The sequence below is a fragment of the Struthio camelus genome, chromosome W (genome assembly GCF_040807025.1).
Source record: "Struthio camelus isolate bStrCam1 chromosome W, bStrCam1.hap1, whole genome shotgun sequence".
In the NCBI taxonomy this organism is placed as follows: domain Eukaryota; kingdom Metazoa; phylum Chordata; class Aves; order Struthioniformes; family Struthionidae; genus Struthio; species Struthio camelus.
Genome location: NC_090981.1, coordinates 15,903,730 through 15,910,757, shown reverse-complemented (window position 1 = coordinate 15,910,757; position 7,028 = coordinate 15,903,730).

The following is a 7,028-nucleotide window of genomic DNA, read 5'->3' as shown; positions in this document are numbered from 1 at the left end:
GTGTGGTGGGTGTCTGTGGGGGGGGTGTGTGCGTGTCGTGGGCGTGTGGTTGGTGGGTAGGGGGTGTGCATTGTGGGTGCGTGTGGTGCGGGTGTGGCATGTGTGGGGGGGAGATGTGAGGGTGTGGGGAGTTTGGGAGTGGTGCTTGTGCTGAGTGGGTGTGTCTGTGTTGTGTGTGCCTGGTTTGTGTGGTGGGTGGTGTGTGTGTGTGGTGTGTCAGTGTGTTTGGGGGTGTGTGGGTGAGTGTGATGTGTGGGTGGGGAGTTTGTGTGTACTGGGTGTGTTTGTGGGATGTGTGTGTGGTTGTGGTGTGTGGTGGGTGGGTGTGGTGTGAGGTGTATTTGGTGAATGTGTGGTGGGTGGGTGGTGTGGGGGGGAATGGGGGGGTTTGTGTGATGGGTTTGTGAGGTGCGTGTGGTGGGTGGGTGTTAGGTACGTGGTGGGTGTGTGGCAGGGCGTCAGGTGGGTTTTTGTGGTGGGTTTGCGTGTAGTGTGTGTTTGGTTTGTGGGTTGTTTGTGGAGTGCGTGGGGGGCATGGAGGTGTGTTTGTGCTGTGTGTGGGTGTGCTGGGTGGGTGAGTATGTGTGTGGTGGGTGTGCTGGGTGGATGGGCATGGGGTGGGTGTGGGTGTGTGGCTGGGGGTTATGAGCGGGTGTGTGTGGTGTCAGTGTGTGATTATGTCTGGGGTGTGTGGGTGGTGGGGGGGATATGTGGGAGGGTGGTGTGTGGGATGTGTGTGGTTTGCCTGAGCGTGTAGTGGCTGTGGTGTGTGCGTTTGTGTTTGTGGTGTGTGTGGGGGGGGTGTTTCTGTGTGGTATGGGTGTGCGTTGTGTGTGTGGTGTGTGCATTTGTATGTAATGGGTGTGCGTGTTGGGTGTGGATGTGGTGTGTGCTTCGGTGTGTTGTGTGGGGTGCGACTGGGGGTTATGAATGGGTGTGCGGTGCTGGTGTGTGGTTTGTGTCTGTGGTGTGTGTCGTGTGTGGGGGGGGTGTGCCTTTGGTGTGTGTGGTGGCTATGTGTGGTGGGTGGGTTGTGGATGTGTGGGGGGTGTGTGAGGGGTGCGAGGGAGGTTTTTCTGTGTGGTATGTCTGTGATGTGTGTGGTGTGTTGGAGGGGTGAGTGTGTGTGTGTGTGCGGGTGTGTGGAGGGGTGTGGGGGATGTGCATGTGATGGGTGGGTGTGCAGTGGGGGTGGTGTGTGGGTGTGTTTGGGGTCAGGGTATGTGGGGGCTGTGTGGGGGGTGGTTGTACGGGGTGAGTGGAGGGGGTGTGTGTGTGTGTATGGTGGATGTGGTCTGTGGGGGTGTGGTGTGTGATGGGGGTGGTGGGTGGGGGCAGGGTGTGGGGGGTTAGGTGGGTGTGGAGTGTGGTGGAGAGTGTGCAGTGGGGGGGTGTGCTGTGTGTGAGGGGTGGGGGGGTGCATGTGTGTGTGTAGTGGGTATGTTGTGTGTGGTGTTTGAGGTGTGGGTGGTTGCGTGTGTGGGGGGTGCGTGGGGTGTGTGTGCAGACCGTTTGTGTGGGGTGTGTGTGTGTGAGTGTATGTGGGGGTGTGTGTGTGCATGGGGGTTGTGTCGGGTGGGGTTTTGTGGGTGCTGTATGTGTGTGTGGCATGTGTGTGCAGGTGGTGTGGGGGGTTGTGTGGTGTCTGTGTTTGGGTTGTGTGGTGTGTGGAGGAGTGTGTGCGGGGTGTGTGGTGGGGGTGTGTGTGGTGTATGGGGTGTGTGTATGGTGTGGGGGGGAGTGTTTGTGGTGGTGGGGGTGTGTGATGGGGGTGTGGGGGGGTGGTGGTGTAGGGGATGTGTGTGGTTTGCGAGTGGTGTGTGCGTGCGCACATGCATCTGTGTGTGTGCACATTTGTGTCTGTGCGGGGTTTTGGTTTGTTTTTATTGTCTGTTTTGGGGGTAGTTTGATTTTGTTTTTTTCTGTCAGGATTTTTCTGATTTGTTGAGGTTTTTATTTGTTTTTGTAGTTAGTCAGAGTTTGTGCTCTTTTATTTGTTTTCTGTGCTTTTAAAGTTGTTTTGTGTGTGGTTGTGTGGATGGTGATGTGGGTGGTTTCGTGTATTTTGTTGTTTTTAATTTGTTGTTTTGGAGTTTTTGGATTGTCGTCTTTTTTTGTGCACTGTGGAATTTCTGTGGTTTGATTGGGGTTTGAGTGTGTTTTGGTTCCTTTTTACTTTTTTGTTATATTTAATTATTTTCGATTTATTTTGTCTGTTCTCCACGTGTTTTGTGTGTGTGCTTTTCCATGTGTGGCTGGTTTTGTGTTTTGGGGGGGTTTGGGAGGTTGTGGTTTCTGCGGGGTTTTTTTTGTGTGTGTATGCGGTTTATTGAGGTTTTGTTTTGTTTATTGTTTTTGTCTTCTTTTGCGTTATTTTAGTTTTGTGGGGGTTTTTGTGTTTTTGGTGGTTTGGGGTTATTTGCATTTTTTGTGGGCGCTTTTGTGAAGCTTTGGGAGGTTTTGGGGGTTTTTTGTGTGTTTTTGTTTTTTTATTTTGAGGATTTGGGGGGTTTTGGCCTTCTGTTTTTTTCTGTTTTCTCTGTTGTGTTATGTTTTGGGGGGCTATGGTTTTTCTTTTTGCTTTTTGGAGTTTTTGTGTTTTTTCTGGGGGGGGTGTGGGGAGGTGTTTGTTGTGTCTGTGTGCACATGTGGGGTGTGCATGTGTGTGCGTGTTTGTTTTTTGACATTTTTGTGCATTTTTTTGTTTTTTGTGCCTTTTATTTTTTGTTTTCTTGTTTAGCTTTAGTGTTTTTGCATTTTGGGATTTTTTTGTGTGTTTTGTGTGAGTCTTTCTTTGCGTGTGTTGAGTGTGTGCTGTGTGTGGTTTTTGTATATTGTGTGTATTTTCTGTGTGTGTTTTCTGTTGTGTCTTGTGTGTGCTTGTGTGCGCATGAATTTGTGCGTGCATGTGGGTATGTGTTTTTGTTTTGTGTTTTTGATTTTCTTGTTTTTCTGTTTTTTCTTGTTTTTGAATGTTTTTGTATTTGAGCATTTTGGTTTGGGTTTTGTTTGTTTTGGGGGGCATTGGGTTTTTAGGGAATTTGTGTTTTGGGGTTTTGTGTGTGTTTTTTGTGGTTTTTGTTTTGTTTCAGGTGGGTTTTTGTGCTTTTGGTGGATTCTGTGGGTTTGGGCTTTTTGTGGGGCTTTTTTTAGTGCTTTTTGAGCTTTTTGTGCTTGTTTGTTTTTTTGGCATTTTTGTGTTTTTTGTTTTGGGGGTTTGGGTTTTTTGTTGGGGTTTTTTTTGGTATCTTTGGTTTCTTGGTTTTGGGTTATTGTCTTTTTTCTTTTTTGTTGCTGTGTTGTTGTTTTAACGCTTTTGTGGGTTTTGTTTTTCTGTTCTTGGGATTTTTGTCATTTCCTTTGTATTTTGGCTTTGCGGGGGGTTTTGTGCTTTTGCTGGTTTTTGAGGGTTAGGGTTTTTTTAACTTTTGTTTTGTGTCTGTTTTTTGTGTGGTTTCTGTGTGTCTTTTGGGGGGCGTTTTGTGGGGCTCTTGTGGTTTTGGGGGGGTTTTAGTGCTTTTCGGGCCTTTATGTGCTTTTAGTGCCTGTGGTTTTTGTTTTTAGGATTTGGGGGATTTTGGGGGTGGGGGTTGGGGATGTGGGGATTTTTGGGAGTGGGGGGTTTTGGGGCTTTTGAGGGGGGGCTTATCGGGGATGTTTTCTTGGGTGGGTTGTGTTTTTTGTTTTGTTATGGTGCTTGGGGGGATTGAGGCTTTTGGGGAGATCGTGTTTTTTGTGGGTGACTTTGTGGGGTGGTTTTGTGGGCTTTTGGGGTGAGATTGTAGGGCTGTGGAGTGGGGGTAGAGTTGGTGGGGGTGTTTTGGGGCAGTGGGGTTTTTGGTGTTTTGGGGTTTTTCTAGCGGTTGGGGGGGTTGGTGTTTTTGCTTTTTGGGGGTTTGTTTCTCGTTGTTTTGATTTTTTTTTTTGTGTTTTGTGCTTTTTGTGTTTTTTGTAGGTTTGGGAGGTTTAGGTTTTTGTTGTTTTGTAGCTTTTGCCTTTTTCAGTTTTTTTGTTTTTTGTTCGTTTGTGTGTTTGGGGGTTTGTAGTTTTTTTGTCATTTGTCGTGTGGGGTGTAATTTGGGTGTGGGTTTTTTGCATTTGTTATTTAGTACTTTTTTGTTATTTGGGTTTTTGTGCTTTGTGTGTTGTGTGTTTTATGTGTGGTCTTCTATGTAGGTTTTTTTGGACTTTTGGGGGTTTTTTGTGCTATTTGAGCTTTTTGGGGGGGAGGTTTTTTGCGTGTGTTTTTTGTTTTGTGTGTTTGTGTGTGAGGTGCATGTGTGCATTTGTGGATGTGTGCTTTTGGTTTGGTTTTGTTTTTTCTTGTTTGTTTGGGGTTTTTAGTGTTATTTGTTCTTATGCGTTTTGATTGTGGGGCTTTCTGGTGTTTTTGTTTTTCGGGGGGGTTGGGGTTTGTTGGGTTTTCTGTCTAATTCAATTTTTCTGTTTTTGTTTTTTTTGTGGGTTTCTTTTGTTGATTTTGTCTTTGTGATTTTTGAGGTTTTTGGTGGCGGTGGGTTTTGGTGGTGTTTTTATTGGTTTTTGTGTGTGGCTTTGTTTTTTGTTTTCATTTGTTGTTTTGGGGTTTTGTGTTTTTTCACTTTTTGTCATTGTGTGTGTGCTTGTGTTTTTTTGTTTTAGGCTTTTCTTTTTTGTTTTTGCTTTGTTATTTGTTTTTTTGTGTGTTTTTTGTGTTTTTGTATTTTGGTTTTTCAGTTTTGTTTTTTGGGGGGTTGTTTTTGTGAGGGTTTTTTGTGCTTTTAGCATTTTTTTTGCTTCATTGTATATTGTAATTTTGTGGGCTTCGTGGGGGGGGTGTTTTTCGTTGTTTTGGGCTTTCTACCTTATTTGTTTTTTTGTGGGGGTTTTGTTGGGGAGCTTGGTGGGGCTTATTTTTCTTTTTTGGATTTTGGGGCTTTTGTTTTTTCGATGTTTGTGTTTTTGTGATTTTCAGTTTTGTGTTTTCTGGTTTTTATTTTATTTGTTTGTTGATTTTTGTCTTTGTCTTTTTCTTTTTTTGTGTGTGGGTTGGTGTGAGTTTGTTTTTTTGGGTTGTTTTACTTTTTTCCTCTTTCGTTTTTATTTGTTTTGTGGTTTGTGTTTGTTTTTTATTTTTGTTGTTCAGTTGAATTTTTGCTTTGGGAAGTTACTTTTTTATTTGGTTTTGCAGCTTGTTGGTTTTGCGGCTTTTTGCTTGTGCTTTTCTTTTGGTTTTTTTTGTGGTCTGGTTTTAGGTTTTTATTTGGTTCTTTTTCCTCTTTTGACTTTTGTTTCTGTGGGGGGTTCTGGTTTTTGTTGGGGCTTTTTGCAGGACTTTTTGGGTTTTTTGTGTTTTTGGATTTGTGACTTGTTTTTTGTTGTTTTGTGTTTGGTTTTTTGTGCATTTTGGGTGGGGGTTTTGTGTTTGGGTTTTTTTGGGCCCTGCAGGGTTGTTTGTTTTTGTGGATTTTCTGGTTTTCGTTTTGTGCTTTTGTGTTTTTTTGTTGTTTGTTTTGTCTTTTTCTTGATTTGCTTTTTTGTGGTTTAGTGTGGGTGTGTAGTTTTGGGGGGGGGGTAGTTTTTTCTTTGGGGGTTTGTTATGGGGTGGTTTTGGGAGGGAGATTGGTTTAATGGGGTGGTTGGGTTGGTGAGGGTGTTTTGAAATTTGGGGGGGTAAGGTTTTTGGGGGTTTGGGGGGGTGGTTTTTGGAGGCTTGGGGTTTTGGGGAGAGGGTTGTGTGGTTTGGTTTTTTTGTTTTGAGGGGTTTGAGGTTATTTTGAAATTTTTTTTGTTCTTTTGTGTGTTTTGTTCTTGTGTGTGTTTTTTGTTGTTGATTTTTGTTTTTTGTTTTGTAGAATTATGGTTCTTTTGTGTTTTTGGGTCTGTTTGTTTTTTTAGTTTTATGGTTTATAGATTTTTTTTTTGTTTTGTTTTTTTTTGTGTGTGATTTCGTGTGTGGTATGTACATGGCTTCGTTTGGTTTAGTGATTATCCACCTATATACATGCTTTAACAGACACGCCTACACTTATTAGATGCACAGAGCTGTACAGAAGACTCTTTCCTACTCTGCATGACCTTTTTATTGCGGTGTCAAAAGCCAAGGCCTCCAGCTGGGAAGAATTGACAACTCAACTGAAATGTAGGGTCAGCCTGTGGAATTGGGCTTCTTTCTGCTAGAGAACTGCTCCTCTCAGGGTAAGCTGTTCAAGGCTCCTGCCTCTCCTGCAAACCAGAAGATTCATATGTATTTGTGATAGAAGTGTAAGCCCCTGAGTGGCACGTGCGCTCCATACCACAAGAACAAGAGGCTTACTCATTCCATGTTTTCATGTGATAAGCAAATAGGAAGACAACTTCCTGCTGCATCTACAGACACAGGAACACAGCTCATCTAACCCTAACCACAGTAGATGTTAGCTACAGCCCTGCTCCCTTGTTTATTGGATACGAACTCCAATAAACGAATAAACCCACTGGGAGGGGAGCGATTTTTGTGTGGGAGAAGAAAGCAATTCCCCATCAGTGACTCCAGGAGTTAACTAGCATGCAGAGATAGGCAGGTCAGCACTAATCTGGACAATCCAATGCAGATCTACAGGGCTGCAGAGCCCAACTTACTGTTGAGCAAAAGGAAAGTGTGCAGTATGTCCTCGCAAAGCACTAGTATAGAAGCAAGCAGCAATCTTTGGACACTAGGAGTCTTACCTTTTAAGGTCATACTTGCTCCAGTTTGCGAGGCAGCCAACTTTAAACTAACATATTTTGCTGCTAACAATAGCAAAAAGTCATTTTTGCCACGTTAATCACATACAAGACAGGGCTTGGTTACCTTTTATTTCCAAGGATGTATTAAAAAACATCTGAGCATAAGGATAGCACCAACCCTCGGGTCTAAAGCTTCAGACCAAGCTTAATAGCTTTGAGGCTTTTTAAGTTAAGAGAGCTTTCAGCTAAAAATGAGCTTTACCTTCACTATTGTTTGGAGGTAAGACGAAATAAACCCATCCCTGTTGGCAACCACCTCCTTTCCTACATTTCTCAAACTT